At 37.5% G+C, this 18,474-nt stretch overlaps 1 protein-coding gene across 4 annotated transcripts in view; it reads right to left on the bottom strand.

Annotated features, from left to right (window-relative positions):
- ANO3 (anoctamin 3) overlaps positions 1-18,474 on the bottom strand; it is a 318,917-nt gene that overhangs the window by 207,549 nt on the left and 92,894 nt on the right. For 3 of the 4 annotated variants that reach the window (XM_043971877.1, XM_043971878.1, XM_043971876.1), the window contains one exon: positions 14,143-14,246. The exons of the other annotated variant lie outside the window; for it this stretch is intronic. The gene's annotated coding sequence lies outside the window, so the exon portion shown is untranslated. The remainder of the gene's footprint in view (positions 1-14,142; positions 14,247-18,474) is intronic. 4 annotated transcript variants of the gene reach the window in all.

An 18,474-nucleotide genomic window follows, 5' to 3' on the forward strand; every position in this document is an offset into this window, starting at 1 on the left:
AAAGTAGGCTTAACCACAGAGGTGTGTTAGGACAACATTGTTCAAGTTATAGAATATCTCCTTCCTTTCACTTAATAACTGAAATAGGTAATGCACTTTGTAGAGTAGGGCCATTTAACAAGGTATTCAAAACAAAATCTAATCAATAATTAAGAAAACTACTTTTTTTGAATGGAAGAGAAGAAGGAAAAAAAAGTATCCTTTTCTAGTTGCTCTATTGCTTAAAGTCAGCCAGTAGGCTGCACTCATGTCCCCAGTCTTGTTTTTCTGCAGTGAATTTGGGATAAGAATTGTTGTTCATCATTCTCAAAGAGGACCAATGACATCAGGAGGGGAGAAGGCTTGATTTGAAAGTGAACTGGCTTTAAATGAGGCAGAGCTGCACAAAGTCATCAGTCTCACTCTCTCCTCCAGAGACATTGAATCCAGTGGCAAGGAAAAACAACAACAACAAGATGACTGGTGATGGCCCAGTTGGGAAAAGGAAATGTTCTGGGGAAGGGTCTTGCTTTGTGCATATCTTTGCTCATGTTATTTCCACAGAGCTGTTTATTATCATATTGCAGAGGACAAGTCAAGACGATTTCTTATTAAAAATTAGAACTTCAAGAGACTATAACAAATGTTTGCTCTGAATCCTGGTTGGTTTTATATTTTAAATAAAGGTTATTATCTGGTACACTTGCCTTGAAACAATTGAGTTCTAAATTGAGCAATGTACAAATCTGCAAAACAAGTAGTTTTGGTAAAATAATGGAATTTGGCAGATGCCCAGGGGTCCGACCTGATTGATTTAGTAGTGTTTGAATTGGGTGTGAATGATAAACAGTATTAAGTACCCACATAAGATGATTAAATTTTTAGCCACACCTGGCCAGCCCTGTTAAACCTAGTTTAAATTTGGCCAACCCTGAGGAGTGTTCTCAAAGACTGTGGATTGTGTCATCAACAGATGACCAGTCTCAGCCACACAACTTGAAGGACTCCCCCTTTGGGGGAGGGAGAAAAAAGTAGAAAAAGGGACCCCCAACAGAAAATGGGAGCTCTAGCCTTGGAGGAGCTTTCGGAGAGGACTGCAGACTGGCTGCACAACTGACTCCCATAGAAATTACAGACCCCTGGCAGTGAGTTAATAAAACCCAGCTCTTTGAATTAACTGAGCTGGAAGCGAGTTTGGTGATTGAATAGGCCTTTGCTAAAGTTAGGAAGATTACCCATTTTCCTCTTTTCCTATTCCCTTAATTAATTTCACCTTTGCTGTGTATTTTATTCCCATTTATTAAACCTGATCTGTTCATGGAAAAGATGCTGTTAATCTCCTTTCTTACTGGCCTGGGAGAAATAACTAAAAAAGGCAGTTTGGAGGGGAGGAAACTTTGGACCTAGAGGTCCCTCATTATCTTCTAAACCCCAATATTTGGCAAGCCACCCAATTAACTCTCTCCATATTAAATTTGGCCCCTACATAGTACAAACAATTCATGGCATACTAAGCTTGGATTCCTCAGTGGGCTATGAGAAATTCAGGTACCAACAGAACCAGGTTATGTTTGTTCATTTTCATTTTCTTTCTTTCCTTCCTTCCTTCCTTCCTCTCCTCTTCTCCTCTTTCTTGCCCTCTCTCTTCCTTCTCTCCCCTCTTCTCTTCTCTTCTCTTCTCTTCTCTTCTCTTCTCTTCTCTTCTCTTCTCTTCTCTTTCTCTTCTCTTCTCTTCTCTTCTCTTCTCTTCTCTTCTCTTCCTCTCTCTCTCTCCCTGGTTTTCCTAAATGAACAAGCTGAATATGTCATCACTGTCTACAGAATAAAAAAATAACCTAATTTCAACTAATTTCCTAACTACAGATTTTTATGGATAGCACAGTTTAGATTTTTTTTTCATTTTAGAGGCAGCAGATTGGAAAAAAAAGGATCCAGAATTAGAAGGGCAGAGGTTCAAATCCTGTCTCTTATAATCAACAGCTCTATTATCATGGGCTATGATATGACCTCTAAGCTTCAGTTTCTTTATTGGTAAAAATGCCAGAATATTACTTATAATTCCTACCTCATAGGGTCATTGTAAGGATCAAACGAAACAATTATTCACAAGCCTTTAAGTGCTTCCTATTTATCAAGTCGATGTGGAAGCCTCTAAAGTTACAATTACAAAAACTGAAACAATCTCTATTCACAAAGAAGTTGCATTTGAAAGTAGAAGGTGGGAGAGGTGGAGTGAACAAGTACATATATAACTATACACAACACAAATATACAAAGTAGATAAATTTGACGTGGTTTAGGAGAGAGGCAGTACTGGTAAGGGAGAAATGTGGAAAGGCTTCATTTAATAGATGGTGGCTAATCTGTGTTCTAAGTATGTGTGAGAATTCATGAGGGTAGAGCTGAGGTAGGAGCATATTCCAGGCATGTGAGATAGCCAGTGAAAAGGCAAAGAAACCAATAGAGAGTCATGAGTGAGGAACAGAGACTGGGGCCATCTAGGCTGAGTCACAGGGAATGGAAGGGGGATCCTTTTACACTAGGTCTAATAGACCAAAAACAACAGGTTGGTCCCAAATGTTGTAAGTCTTTAAAAGTAAACTGAGGGGCAGCTTGAAGTGGATAGAGCACTGGCCCTAGAGTCAGGAGGACCTGAGTTTGATTCCAGCCTCGGACACTTGACACTTACTAGCTGTGTGAACCTGGCAAGTCATTTAACCCCAATTGCCTCACTAAAAAAAAAAAAAAAAAAGTAAACCGAGAAGTTTATATTCCATCCTAGAGAAAACTGCAAACTTTAAAGTACCTTATAAATTCCAGCTATTATTATCATGCTCATTACCATGTTAAACCATCCTAGGCTAATATCATATAATAGGTTTTTAGCTTTGGAAGGGATTTGAGAAAATCTAAGCAGCAATTGAAGGATGAATCCCATTAACAACATTTATGAATGTGTTCATAGATTCTCTGCATCAGTAGGAAAGGAGCTTTTCTCAGTGGAGTTCAATCAGCCTGTTTCAGCTTTGGACAGATCTTATTTTAAGGAGATCTCTCCCTGTAACTTCTCATTGCTCTTGGTTATGAGCTCTCTCTCTGCCAACCCCTGCCCATGCAATAAACACTAATTTCTCGTTCATTTGATAACTCTTCAAATATTCGATTGTCCTCTTCATCTAGAATAGGGGTTAGTAAATTACATTTCAAATCTGGCTCTCTTATTTTTTTCATCTGTTTCAAAAGCAACGTTTATGGTCCATGCCACATCTACCATTACCTATGGCTGAACATTTTGCTGGGGTCTGTATGGTGTCCTCTATCTAGGCAGGCATTTTTTCCTGCGAGGTCTGTTATGATCTCAGGAGGCCATCTTCAAAAAGCATCCTGTCATCTCATTACTCTTCATTAAGGTATTAAGAAAATTGCATTTCTTCTCAATTACATGGGGACACCCACCGTAAGACCCAGGAGGAGCCAAGCCCAAATCCAGGCCTCATACACAAGATACTCACTCACTGCATGACCCCAGGCATGTCATCCAAATCCAACCACCCCACAAAAAAAAAAAAAAGATAAACAAATGAACGCAGCTTAATAATATCTCAAGTTGGGTGAATCACTTGATACATTTCAAAGGAAAAAAGAAAAACAAAACAATGTGGAAGAAGAATTTAATAATTGTTATGTTGTTGTTCAGTCATTTTCACCACAAAGATGAGTCTTCCTCACTCCTGAGCCAGCATTCTGTCCACTATGCCACCTTACTGAATTATTTAAAAAATCATACAATCTGGCTGAAATCTTAATTATTTTTAGGCAATTTATTTACTTAAAGTTTTGAGTTTCATCTTCTATCATTCTCTCATCCCCTCCCTCCCTCCCCTCCCAACTCCCCAAGATTGCAAGCAATCAGTATCGGTTATTCATGTGCAATTATGTAAAACATTACCATATTAGTCATTTTACATAAACAGACTCAAGTAAAAAAAAAAGAGAGAAAGTACAAAATATCATGCTTCAGTCTGTGTTCAATCAATTTCAGTTCTTTCTCTGGACATGGATAGCATGCTTCATCATTAATCCTTTGGGACTGTCTTAGCTCACTGTAATGCTGAGAGTAGTTAAGTCACTCACAATTGCTCATAGAGATATAATGCTGTCACTGTGCACAATGTTTTCCTGGTTCTGCTCACTTCACTATACATCAATTCATATGAGTCTTTCCAGGTTTTAAAAAAAATCATCCTGCTAGGGCCAGCTAGATGGCACAGTGGATAAAGCACCGGCCCTGGATTCAGGAGGATCTGAGTTCAAATCCAGCCTCAGACACTAGCTGTGTGACCCTGGGCAAGTCATTTAACCTTCATTGCCCTGCAAAAAACAAACAAAAAACCCCTACAACAACAAAAAAATCATCCTGCTTATCATTTCTTATACCAAAATAATATTTCATTACAATCATATACCACAGCTTGTTCAGTCATTCCCAAACTGATGTACATTCCTTTGATTTCCAATTCTTAGCCACTAGAAAGAGTTGCCATAAACATTTTTTACGCATTTTTTTCTTTTCTCTTTTTCACAGTTACTGTTGTAAACTGTTTCCCTCCATCCTATTCCCGTTCCTATGGCATTTACTCTATCTTCTTTCACCCTATGCATCCTCAAAAGGGAATTTTTTTCTGACTGCTCCCTCAGCCAATCTGCCCTCCCTTCTTTTACCCCTTCCTCTCCCTACTTTCCTGCAGGGTTAGATAGATTACTCCAACCTATTGAGTATGTTTGTTACTCCCTCCTTGAGCCTACTCTGATGAGATTAAGGTATTTGAGCCTATTCTGATGACTATAAATTTTATTCACTGCCCTGCTCCTACCCCATCTGTCCCCCTACCCTTTCCTGTTTCTTTCATATGGTATTTCACCCCATTCTACCTGTCTCCTCCCCCCCCAGTGCAGTCCTCTCATCCCTCAATTTTACCCTAAAGATCTCATCATGGAGCAACTAGATGACGCAGTGGACAAAGCACCCACCCTGGACCCAGGAGGACCTGAGCCCAAATCCAGGCCTCAGACACAAGACACTCACCCATTGTGCGACCCCAGGCACGTCACCCAAATCCAACCACAAAATAAGATAAATCAAAAATTAATACTTTACAGATATCATCCCTTCATTATCAATTCCTACCTGTAAGCTCTGTCTAAATTTATTTCTATTATCTGCCCTAATACTGAGAAATTTCTTATGAGTTATATGTATCATCTTGCCATGTAGGAATATAAACGGTTTAACCTTTCTTTCTTTCTTTCTTTTTTTTTTTTTTGTGGGGCAATGGGGGTTAAGTGGACCTGCCCAGGGTCACACAGCTAGTAAGTGTCAAGTGTCTGAGGCTGGATTTGAACTCAGGTACTCCTGAATCCAGGGCCAGTGCTTTATCCACTGCGCCACCTAGACACCCCCACGGTTTAACCTTCTAATGTCACTATTAATTACTTTTGCCTGTTTACCTTTTTATGCTTCTCTAGGGTCTTCTATTTGAAAGTCAAATTTTCTATTCAGTTCAGGTCTTTTCATCACAAATACCTGAAAGTGCTCTTTTTCATTGAAGTCCCATTTTTCCCTCTGAAAGATTATACACAGTTTTGCTGGATGAGTGATTTTTGGTTGTAATACCAATTCTTTTGCCCTCTGGAATATCATATTCCATGTCTTCCAGTCATTTAATGTAGAATCTTCTAGATCTTGTGCTATCCTGACTGGGGATCCATAGTACTTGAATTGTTTCTTTCTTGCTGCTTGAAATATTTTCTTCTTGACCTGGGAACTCTGGAATTTGGCTATGATATTCCTAGGAATTTTCATCTTGGGATCTCTTTCAGGAGGTGATCAGTGAATTCTTTCAATTTCTATTTTACCTTCTGCTTCTATGATATCAGGGCAGTTTTCCCTGACAGTTTCCTGGAAGATGTCTAAGCTCTTTCCTTGATCATGGTTTTTAGGTAGTCCAATAATTTTCAAATTATCTCTCCTGGATCTATTTCCCAGGTCAGCTGTTTTTCCAAGGAGATATTTCATATGACCCTCTATTTTTTATTCATTTGCATCTTGATTTCTCATAAAGTCATTCACTTCTATTTGCTTAATCCTAATTTTTAAGCAATGATTTTCTTCAGAAAGCTTTTGTACCTCTTTTTCCATTTGACCAATTTGGCTTTTCAAACTGTTGACTTTTTTTATTCAAGTCAATCCCAAAGCACTAATGATGAAGCATACTATTCATCTCCAGAGAGGGGGGAAACTGATAATGATTCAATACAGACTGTAACGATTGGAATGACGCCACCTGCTGGATACTTACTGTAGAAGAGTTCTGCCCATGAAGCGAAGGTCTTTGAGGGCAAGACCAGGAGTCTCTTCTTTGGCGGGAGGAAGTGATGCGGACTAGTGGGAGGAGGAAGGAAGAGATTGGCGCTGACTCTGGGGCACTTTCCTGAGGACGCTGGCGGAGAAGGGAGCTAAAAATGTGCTCTCCCTTTAATAGGTAGGAATCTAGGCCTTTTTCTCTCTCTTTACCAAATTCTTATTCTCCTTAATAAATGCTTAAAAGTCTAACTCTTGCTAAAGCTTATAATTTATTGGCGACCACTCATTAGATATTTTAGACAGTTTAGCTAGAATTTTAACCCTTAACAGATGGCTGACCACGAAGAGGAAAGCTAAACCTCAGTCTTCTGATCTTCTGGTTGGGTAAGAAATTTCCCCTCCCTCTCCCTTTAACTGCTAAGTACTGGCATACTGGCTGTGTTTTCCCTTTAAATTTTTCAAATGGACCTTTTAAACTCCCTAATTACCCTATTTTTTATTTTAGTCTGTTTAACCAGACAAATGGGAGATAAGATCATGTTAATGCTTTGTTTTTGTGGATTTTCTATTTTCTTTTTATTTTTGTTAGAAGAGCCAGCAACTTACTCACACAAGGAAATATCTCTCCCTCTCCCAACCATGCTTTTTCAGAGAAACCAGAAGACATTCCTGCAGCTTTTCCCAGTTCTAACACTAATTGTTGCTCTAATTTTGCATGCCTGGAGGTAATGACCCACCCTCTAGAAGCTTTTAATCCTCTAGCACCTGGAGGCAAAGTGGGGGAAGAGGAATCCAGGCCTGAGTTCAAAATCAAGTCTGATTCAAATTGTTCTGGTATTCCCCTCCTCTCCAGACCCCACCCTCTACTCCTCCCATGGCCAAGCCCATTGCTTCCCCTGCCTGGGAAGTCCAGAGATCTGATGCGCATGCTCAACTTTCTGTAACTACATTTGCAGCTTCAGGCTCAGCCCTTCCCCAGCCTGGCTGTGCTTCTGAGACAACCTTAGAAAACCATATAAATTCCAGATATGCTCGTTTTGTTCATAATTTTGCTAACCTGCTTTTGTCTTTAATTAGTAATCTTATAAAGCATTTGTATGGTGAAAAGACTGACAGACAATATAGAGGGGTTAAAGAAGAAAAACTTAAGCTGAATAAGAATGACAATCAACATAGTTCAAGACTCCGCTTCTTTTGCCATGGGAGGGTATATATTTTACAGAAATGTGGAAGTAAGCAGCAAGGTATTGATATGAGTATTGGGGATTTAAGATATCGGAATCAAAAGTGTTCTAACTTTACTCAGAGTATTAATGTCAGTTCAGAGGTTACATAGGATTTCTATGCCATTACATATACATTTTGAAATTAATGGTATGGGTTTATTTTCATAGAGATTTTAATGCTTTTGAGATTGTGTCTTATACTTAGTTTCTAAAACAAGGAGAATATTTGTAAAAGTTTTTTATAGTCATGTGATCTAGTTTATATTTCATAATACTCATTAATATTAAGTTCATGCTCATTTAGATTTCCTTAGTTTGAATTTCACTGTCTTTTATTGTTCCATGTGTATTTTCTTATATACATTTATCTAATTTTAAAAAATTGCAAGATGGTTTTTGATTTCATAATACAATGTTAATTCTAGGAGTATTGTGCTCCCATGTTCTGAGTTGTTTGTTTTTGTTATTTTTTCTCAACTGATTATTTGATCAAACTCTTCGAATGCTATTTTTTCCAATTTCTTTTTTAAATGCTTTTTCTTTTATTTGAATCTTCTTGTGCAAAATTACTGATATAGAAATGTTTTACATGATTGCACATGCTTAACCTTTATCTGATTACTTACTGTTTCATGGAGGGGAAAAATGATGGAAGGAAGGATGGAATTTAGAACTCAAAACTTAAAAAAAAAGCTGTTAAAATTATTTTAGCATATAATTCAGGTAAATAAAATATATGAGCATATATAAGGGAAGAGAATGAGCAAGGAAATGAGCAAGCACAGGCCTTGATTTACTTTTGTGTATATATGGCACTTAACACACATAGTAGGCACATACTAAATCCTTTTGGGATGATTGATTGAATCTCAGTAATAAGACAGATGCATTAAGATCATATGTTATTTGAATTTTAGGGCTAGGAGGTTCTGACCCACAAGAGGTAATCAATATGAGCTTGACTATTTGATTTCAAAACTCTGAACCACTTAGAGAACAATATAAGAAACAGTAGAGAGATTGAAGATATTAACTCATCTGGGACTTATATTAAAATCCTATCTCCTGTGTGCCCAGGGACATATCTCCTTCCTTTTGAAAGTTCAGTTTCTTCATCTGCAATATGGAGATTATACCCTCAATAGCAGGAGGCACCATGTGTTAGCAGATTAACATTGGAGTTCAAGAGTCTAGGATCCAAGTGCTGTCTCTGATATATTCTGTCTTTGTGAATATGAGTAGGACTTTACAAGTCTCATAGCACCACATTGTAATTCTGTCCAGCTTTGCCTTTTTAGCAGACAGGGAGACAAGTGTGGGGATAAGTATTCTATATATGTCCTCTAGAGCTTGTGGCAAGGAATTGTTCAGTCCCTGCAGGTCAGGTCTACTTGGTGTCTTGGCACTAGTTAAATACTTTGGGAGATGCAGTGGCCATTTGGCATCTAAACCTCCTGCCTCTCTGCTATATATCAAGTGGTGCCCATTTGTCAACCACACATAAATGTCAGATATTAGGATCTGAGCTATAAACTCTGATAAATGGCAGCTATTTTCTAGAGCTGTAAATCCAAGCCCACACTTGAGCCAAATAGATCCCTAAAGCCAAGGAAAGATGCTTCATGGGTGCTGGGAGGATGAGAGGCGATGGCAGGAATTGATACTTTTTTGGTTTTTAACCTGAATTTCTTCCAACACTACACAGTTAAACAGGGTCTACTGAATTATAGTTTAACATTTCATTGATGACTCAGCCTTCTCTTTGTATCTTTGATTGTCCTGAGCTATGATGCAAGGATGCTCTGAGAGGTGATTCAGGCTTTTTACCACTATCTAGAATGACATAAATCCAATACTTTGGGAATTATTGTCTCTGGTGGTGGCCATGACTGTTGTTATTCCTCTTTTTACACAGTGTTCTGTCCTTTCCTTTCCTATCAGTGTGTCCATGAGTATTAGTTCTGGATGATCAGAATCTGGGTGCTTTTAGATCAGGATTAGAGTTATGAAAGCAAGAAAGGAGAAGGAAAGGGCCACATCATACTCCTTGGCATCCTTCATGTTGGTGAACAAATTATAAGACCTATCATAAATGGCACAGAGGATAGAGTATTGGACCTAAGTCCAAAGTCAGGAAGACTTAAGTTCAAATTCTTCCTTAGTTAATTTCATGTTTCTTGATTATGGGCGAGTCACTTAACCTATATCAACTAGTTTCTTCATTTGCAAAATGTGCATGATAATATAGCACCTACCTCTCAGAATTATTAGAATCAAATGGGATAATGTATATAAAATGATTGGCAAGACCTAAAGCACTCTATAAATGCTAGATATTACTCTAGTAAAGTGCAAAACATATTATATATGGAGTGAAAGGCCTTGAGTTTGATTCCTGGCCATGATATTTACTAATCAGATGGCTTTGGATAAGGCCGCAAAATTAAGTGATTGGGCTGGCTTCCATCTTGGTCCATTCTGATATCTGATTGACAATGAGAATAAACATATATGCGAGTATACTCAATGCTCAAGTGTCCTAAGTGAAATATTCCAGAGAAGTGTTCCTTAAGATGGTAAGGAGACCAAACCATATTGTAGGAACCACTAATTTTGAGAAAGACAACATTGTCATGAAACATATTGAGACATACAAGCAGCTAAGTAACACAGTGGATAAAACTCTGGGCCTGGAGATATGAAGACTTGAATTCAAATCCCATCTCAGGTACTTATTAGCTATTTGACCCTAACCAAGTCCCTTAATCTCTGTTTGCCTCAGTTTCCTTCTCTGTAAAATGTAGATAATATTAGCACCTACCTGACTACAGTTATCCCTTCCACATTGTGACTTCCCTCATCACAGTTTTGACATATCATGGATTGGCATACGAAATCAAATGTAAATTTTGGGGGAGTTTTGCAGAAGTTGTAGATGACATATGAAGGCCAGCAGACAACTCAGAGTCTGTGACCAGATATTTAACCTAAATCTTATAATAAGGCATGTAAAAGAAAAAGCCAAAAAAAAAATCAGACTTCTACTTCTCTGGTACAAAGGGAGGGCCAAAAATTTTTATGTGGATTTTCCAGACTATTGGGGTGATATACACCACAATGTGGAAGTGATAACTGTAGATTATTGAAAGTTTAAATAGGATAATATTTTGATGTGCTTTGTAAACCTTAAAATGCTATATAAATGCTATTATTATTTTTATTTTTATCATTGTCATTTGTGATGCTGGGCAAATCACTTAACTCTCTAAATCTCTTAAATATTAGTCACTTACATCACTTTAATCTCCTAAATAGGGATAATAATAGTATCTATATCACAGAATTGTTAGAATCAAATGAGATGACTCTTTTCAAGCCTCAAAGTTCCATATAAATATGATCAATAATATTACTATTATCATATGAAGAATCATCATAAACAAAAGCAAAAACAAAAACAGAATGGATTTATTCTCTTTGGTCACAAAGGGCAGAACCAATAAAGGGAGATAAGATGGATAATGACCTTTAGAGATACTCATATATGGAAGAGAATATAAGGAAATTCTCACAAGTCGGGGACTTCAAGCAGAATCTGGGTAACCATTTATTAGTGATGTTAGAATGGAAGAGATTAATTTCTCAGGAAGAATCTTGTCCTGGATGACCTCAAAAGTCTCTTCAAACTTTCAGGTCCTATTATTCTTTGCATCTGTCTGACCACCCAGTAGGTGCAGTGACACATTCCCTTGGTTCCATTGAGTTTTAGAAATGATATTCAGAAAAAAATATATATATATTCAGAGCCTTGTTTCCCAGTAAATGCAGTGGTTTCTACTAGATTTATAGGATGGATACTTGGATATTTATCGCGCTAACATAATCCTTCTTTTCCGATGATAAGCAGGTAGCTTTTCCTTTAGTGAGATTGGCTCTACAGCCCAGTAGTTGCCTATTACAAAGGAAAATTATGTCTACCAATCAAAGAGCCCAACACCTTGCCTAATCTGAAACTTGAGAGTCTGAAATCGACCCTCTACTTTTCTTCCATATTATTTGCCTTATTTCTAAGATTTCAGCCAAAGATGGTGGAGGAAAGGCAGTAAGTTCTCAGAACTAACAATATGATTGCTTCAAAAAATCCTCCAAATAATGCCAGAGGACAATTCCTGGAGCAACAAAACCCATAAAAGAAGAGACTGAGATAATTTTCCAGCCAAAAACAGCTTAGAAGGTTGGCAGGAGGGGACTACTGTGCCAGAGAGGGAGGGGGAAGTCCAAACCCGAGGTCACTCTGACACAGATCCAGTCCCAGTCAGGCCTCACCAGAGAAAGAGACCCCTGGAGCCTCTGAATCAGCTGCAGCTCCAGTGTCTTCTGATACTATCAGCTTGGAGGACTCGGAAAGGTTTCATGTAATTTGGGCCCAGGTAGCAAAAGACTTTAAGTACCAAACTGAGAATGCATATTTGATACAAGAGGTGATAGACAACCACTGGAATTTACTGAAGAAGTGAATGAAATAAGAATTCCACATTAGGAAAATAATTTTGCTATGTAAACATGTCAAATTTCCAGACCATGGCCAACACTAATCTCTAGTGTTGTCTGAGCTGGATCAAACTAGAAATTGGAAACAAAAAACTACAAAATACCTTAAGTAATATTCATGTGTAGTTTTCTAAGTCAATAAGTACCAGTAGGAACCCTTTGGTATGGCAAGTTTGACACCACTGAATTAAAGAATGAATTTAAGTAGGAGGAAACATGAGGTAGTGAAGCCAATTTGACCTTAAGTGCCTTGAGATTGGGAAACACATTTCTCCTTGATACTGAACAAAGCAATACAAGATACATACTAAGTCCTCAACAAATATTTCACTTAACTAGCCAAGAAACAAAGTCATAGGCAGATGATGTGGCAGAGAGGCTAATGCTTTGTCCAGACAGGTTTGGGGGCAATCTGGTCTTCAAATTTCAAACTTAATAAGGAAGAAGACAGCAGGGAAAACCTTATTTCCTAGACCTTCCCTGCATGCAAGATACTGAAGCTTGGCCTTTGATGGTACTATTGTTAAAATTTTAGATGCCATTTTCAACAATCTTCTATGATCAATGAAAAGAGTAAAGAAAAGCAGAATAATTTATGTTGGAAACAGAATCTTTGATGCTTAGGGAGAATTAGAAACTAAGTTATTATTATTGCTCATTTGCCCTCTAGGTACAAGTTTCTTGGAAAATGAAGGCTCAGTCAATAAGCAAGCATTTATTAAGTAGTTAATATTTGTCAAATATGTGGTTACAACTGTACACAGTTACTACTATGCTAAATGCTGTAGTTACAAAGAATGATCAAGGAACTCACTAATCTAATGGACAGATTTCCAAAGAGGACATGATAACAGGGACTGAACTGTGTTCTCTCATTGTAAAAATTATGATATGGACACTGGAATTTTATCAGAGTTGGAAGGGCCCTCAGAGGACAGCTATTACAGTCCTTTTTCTCAACAAGGATTCTTTCTACACCATCTCTGTTTTTTTTCTTTCTTTCAGCAAAATGAGGGTTAAGTGACTTGCCCACAGTCACACAGCTAGTAAGTGTCAAGCGTCTGAGGACAGATTTGAACTCAGGTCCTCCTCAATGCAGGGCCTGTGCTTTATCTACTGCATCACCTAGCTGCCCCTCTACACCATCTCTGACATGTGGAGAGACCACATTCTGTTTGCTTTTGTATCTCCAGAGCCTAATAAAGTCCTTGGCACAAAAAACATACTTAATAAATTACTGCTGCTTGATTGCTCCATGCCATTCTACAAAGATATCATTTATCTCTCCAAGCATTTGAATGCCACAAACTAGTACAGAAGAGATTATCACCAAAGAACTTTAAATCAAGAATTTCAAAAAGGATAAAGAGCTGGATCTGGAGTCAGAAAAACCTGAGTTGAAATCTGGCCTCATACACTTACTAGCTGTGTGACCCTGGGAAAGTCTCTTAACCCTGTTGCCTCAGTTTCCCTATCTCTAAAATGAGCTGGAAAAGGAAATAACAAATGACTACAGTGTCTTTGCCAAGAAAATTCCAAATGGTGTTGGATACCCTTGAAATGACTGAACAAAATAACAATAACATTCTCTCAGAACTCCTTCAATGATTTTAAGTTCTCTTTCCATCTTCATCTTCCATCTTTATTTATTTATTCATCCATCTGTCTGTCCATCCATCCATCCATCCATCAATCCATCGATTCATCCATCCATCCATCCATTCATCCATCCATCCATCCATCTATCTATCTATGTATTCATTCATCTATTTATTTATTTAAAGTTTTAAGTTTCAAGTTCTAACCCTCTCCCATTCCCTCCCCTGCTCCCCTCTCCCCTCCCTGAGGTGGTGAGCAATTAGATATAGGTTCCTCTTCCCCATTTAAACCAGTAACAATTGTGATCTTTTGTGCTTCACCACAAAACTGCCCCACTTGCTCTTGGAGAGAGCTGAGAAGTGATGACATAGCAGACTAGTTTAAGCAACCATAGTTCAGCGCTAATTGTCATTCATCTATTACCTTAGTCATGGTTTCTGGTTTACGTATGATGACCTTGGCTTTGATGAGCTGAGCTTCATCAGTACCATGTTCAGAGTCTTCTACATAACTATCTTTCCCAACATCTGAAAAAAAAAAAAGGTCAGAGTGATTTTTCTGCTGTTAGAATAGATAATTATTTGATATAGGCAGACTCTAGTAGGACAGGGCAGGGGCTGCTCAATATCTTAGAAAGTTCTTTTGAATAATTTCCCCAAATGTCCTTTTTTTTCCATAAGTGGCATAGAAAATAGTTATACTCAGGGGCAGAACCAAGATGATGAATTATAGAATGCAATCCACCTGAACTCTCCTAAACATTCTCCTCAACCAACTTTAAAATAACTCCTCAAACGAAAATGTGGTAAGCAGCTAGGTGGTGCAGTGAATAAAGCACCAGCCCTGGATTCAGGAGGACCTGAGTTCAAATCCAAAATCAGACACTTGGCACTTATTAGCTTTGTGACCCTGGGTAAGTCACTTGACCCTTTTTGCCCTGCAAAAACAAGTGAAACAACAACAACAACAAGAAGAATAACAAAAATCAAACTGGAGTGGTAGAGCCAAAAAAAGTCATAGTGAGACTTGTTTTTAACCTAAGAAAACTTGGAAGGGAAGAAGGAGAGGTCTGTGGCACCCAGATTGAGGCTGGCCTAGAATACACATGGCAACAGCAAGAGTGATGGACCTCAGAGACAGATGTCACAGTGACAGCAGCAGAAGCTTTGGGAGCTCTCAGCCTAGAGCTAGAAAGGGGTTCAGACAAATGGTAAGAAAAGAACTTATAGAGTTTATCCTTAGCTGGCATTGGGTGCAAGACTTGGTGCTTTTTGGCAACTCTATTGCTCATATATCGTTTTGGGTTGCAGTTTCAGAGTGAAATTACACTTGTGGTCAGCCATAATGGAACAGGGCCCCTGGTCACAGTTTGAGGCTGGAGAAGAAGACTAGTGCTTTTGGCTGTAGGAGAGCAGGGGAACTGCTCATAGTTCCAGGGCCAAGAAGAACACTACCACTTGTGGTTGCAAGGAAGCAAGGGCCCCTCTTGGGTAAAGACCAGATCACAGATGAGATCAGTGATCACACCTCTTCCTGGATCATACCATCTTAGAAGGCCTGAAAACTTGCAAACACACAGAACTAGGTCTGAGAACAACAACATTGAAAAGCCTACAGTTTGGGACATTAACTTCCCACCTAAAGGTGGGCAGAGTCCAACTTTAAAGTAAAGTTTAATGTCAAGAAATAACCTGGAAAAATGAGCAAACAAAAAAAGTACTTGACATTAAAAAGCTACTATAAGGGTAGGGAAGACAAAAATTCTGAAAACAATGTGAAAACAACTGTAAGTGAAGCCCCAAAGAAAAATGATAATTGTACCCAAGCCCACTGTGAATGCCTGGAAGAGTTAAAGAAAGAAATAAATGTGTAGAGGAAAAAATGGGAAAAGAAATGAGTGATGTAAGCAAATTATGAAAAGATGATTAATAGATGAGCAAAAGAGGTACAAAAATACTTAAGAAAAATATTTTAAAAATCAGAATTGGGTTAATAAAACAAACAAATATAAACATTCATTGAAGAAAATAATTCCTTAAAAATTAGAGTTGGGCAAATGGAAGTTAATTACTCTTTGAAACTTCAAGAAAGAATAAAGAAAAGTAAAAAAAAAATAGAAGAAAATTACTCTCATCAGGAAAACAAACAAACAAAAAATAACTGACCTAGAAAATAGATTAAGGACAGATAGTAGGATTAGTTCACAGCTCTACCAACAGTGCATTAGTGAGGGAAACTACATTTTGGTTAAAGGTATGCAGATAATGAAGTAACATAAAACATTTTTACAGCAAGTTTCTCTGATAAGGGCCTCATTTTTTCAAATACATACTGAGAATGAAATTGTACCAAATTTATAAAAACAAAAGCCAGTCTTCATTTGATAAATGGTCAAATATATGAATGGGATGTTTTCAGAAGAAGCCACTGAAGTTATCTATAGTCTTATAAAATGCTATAAATAAATATTGATTATGGAAATGTGAATTAGAACAACTCTGAGGTACCACCTCACACCTATCAGAAATAACAAATGCTGGACAAGATGAGGGAAAATAGGTATAGTAATAAATTGTTGGTGAAGTTGTAAACTAATCCAACCATTCTGGAGAAAAATTTGGAACTATCCAGAAAGTACTATTAAACTTTGACCCAGAAATACTACTATTAGGTCTGTACCTCAATGAGATTAAAAAAAAAAAAGAAAAGAAACCACTTATATAAAAATTATAGCAACTCTTTCTGTGGTGGCAAAGAATTGTAAATAGAAGGACTGCCCATAAACTGGGAAATGGGTGAATGATTTGTGGTATATTATTGTGAGAGAGTAATGCTGTTAAAAAGAAATGATGAGAGTGGTTGTTTCAGAACAATACAGCAAGACATATACGAACTGATACAAAGTGAGGTGAGAAGATTTAGATCATTTTGCCCAGTAACAGCAGTATTGTAATGATGATCAAATGTGAAAAAAATACTCTAATCAGTACAATGATCCAAGACAACTTTAAAGGCCTCACGATGAAATAAATGCTATCTACCTCCAGAGATATTACTGTTGAAATATGAGTGCAAACTGAATCATAATTTACTAATCTAATTTTATTTTTGCTTTTTTTGGAGATAAGGCCAATATGGAAATACATTTGTCATGATTTCACATGTATAATTGATATCATTTTGCTTGCCTTCTCAGTGAGTAGGAGAGTGGTGAGAGGGAGGTAGAGACTATGGAAGGCAAAATTTAAAAAGAAAAGAATGTTAAAATTAATAATATTTTAAAAAGAAAATTGACATTCTTTTTAAATATGTCACAGGATAATATATCTAACACTACAATGGATCCAGGAGGTCTTCTAGGCCAACTGCTTCATTTTATAAATGAGTAAACTGGGTCCCACTTATTTTCTTGAACTTGATACTCATTGTGATAAAATATGCCAAATAGCTAAAATGAACAAAACAAGATAATCACCAATATTTTCAACCCATAATCCTGGTGGAAGGAAAAGAAATTGAGTATTTACTACTGCATCAGATATTTCTACATAGGCTAGGATGTCCTGGAGATATCTGGCACCTGAAGATCTTCCCTACATACCATGGAACAGATGGTATAGGACTTGAGCTCAGGTTGGGGGGAGCAATTTCCTGGATACATAACAAGAATCAACTTGGAGTTTGAATCAGGAGATCTCAGCTCCTGTCATCACTGGGACATTCACACAAGATCATCCACGTGATCTTGTGTGAGTGATTTCATACCTCTCATCCTCAGTTTTCTTCTTTGAAATAAAGGAACTAAACCGGATAAGCTCCTTTTTCTATGCCTAACATTTTAAGGAACTGTAATTTCCTCACCATGTACTAAGCCGAACTTGAAGATTTCTATTTTTGCCTCCCTCAGATTCCACCCCACCCCCATCCTGCACCAAGGAAAAGAAACTCAGAGTATCTGTCTGAAATCAAAAATGACAAAATGATTCGCATAAATCTCTGAACAAAATCCAAAGAAAAAAGTCCAATACTGTTGGTCCTATGCTTGCTTCGTACCCTAGTCTCGCCTCTCAATTCTCCCCACTCTTATCATGACGCTCCTACATTAAGAAATCTTCCGTAAGAACCCACCTTCTGCCGGATGCTAGCAACTCCTCTATCCATAAACCATTTTAATGTCATTTTAATATGTGTTATACATATAATTTATATGCATGTATAATATATTCTAATGTAATTTTAGTGTGTATATATGTGTATAAATACATACATGAACACATATACATACACCTATATATGTATATTCACATACATGCATATATGTGTGTTTAGTGTTTTATTTTTCAATTTGTCACTATATGCATGATTTCCTACAAGAGAATATAAACTTCTTGAGGGCAGAGATAGTTGAATTTCTGCCTTTGTATTTTCAGTACCTAGAACAGTGGCAAGCACCCCTGTAGGTGGTCAATACTTGCTCTCTTTGTCAATTCACACTGATTGTGCCCTTTGCTTAGAATGTACTGCCACCTCATGTTTGCTTTCTCAATCACTTATCTCCTTTAAAAAAGGTTCGGTTTCTGTGTCATCTCCTCTGAGAATCATTTTCCTGATCCATTTAGCTCTAAGTATTTTCTCATTCTCCTCAAATTATGGACTATACATTCATTGGTTTGTGTAATTTCTTGACCGCTTTATTTAAATTTCTTGAGAGCAGTCTCTCTGTCTGTCTATGTCTCTCCATTTTTCTCTGTCTCT

The sequence above is a fragment of the Dromiciops gliroides genome, chromosome 6, assembly GCF_019393635.1.
Source record: "Dromiciops gliroides isolate mDroGli1 chromosome 6, mDroGli1.pri, whole genome shotgun sequence".
Taxonomy (NCBI): Eukaryota; Metazoa; Chordata; class Mammalia; order Microbiotheria; family Microbiotheriidae; genus Dromiciops; species Dromiciops gliroides.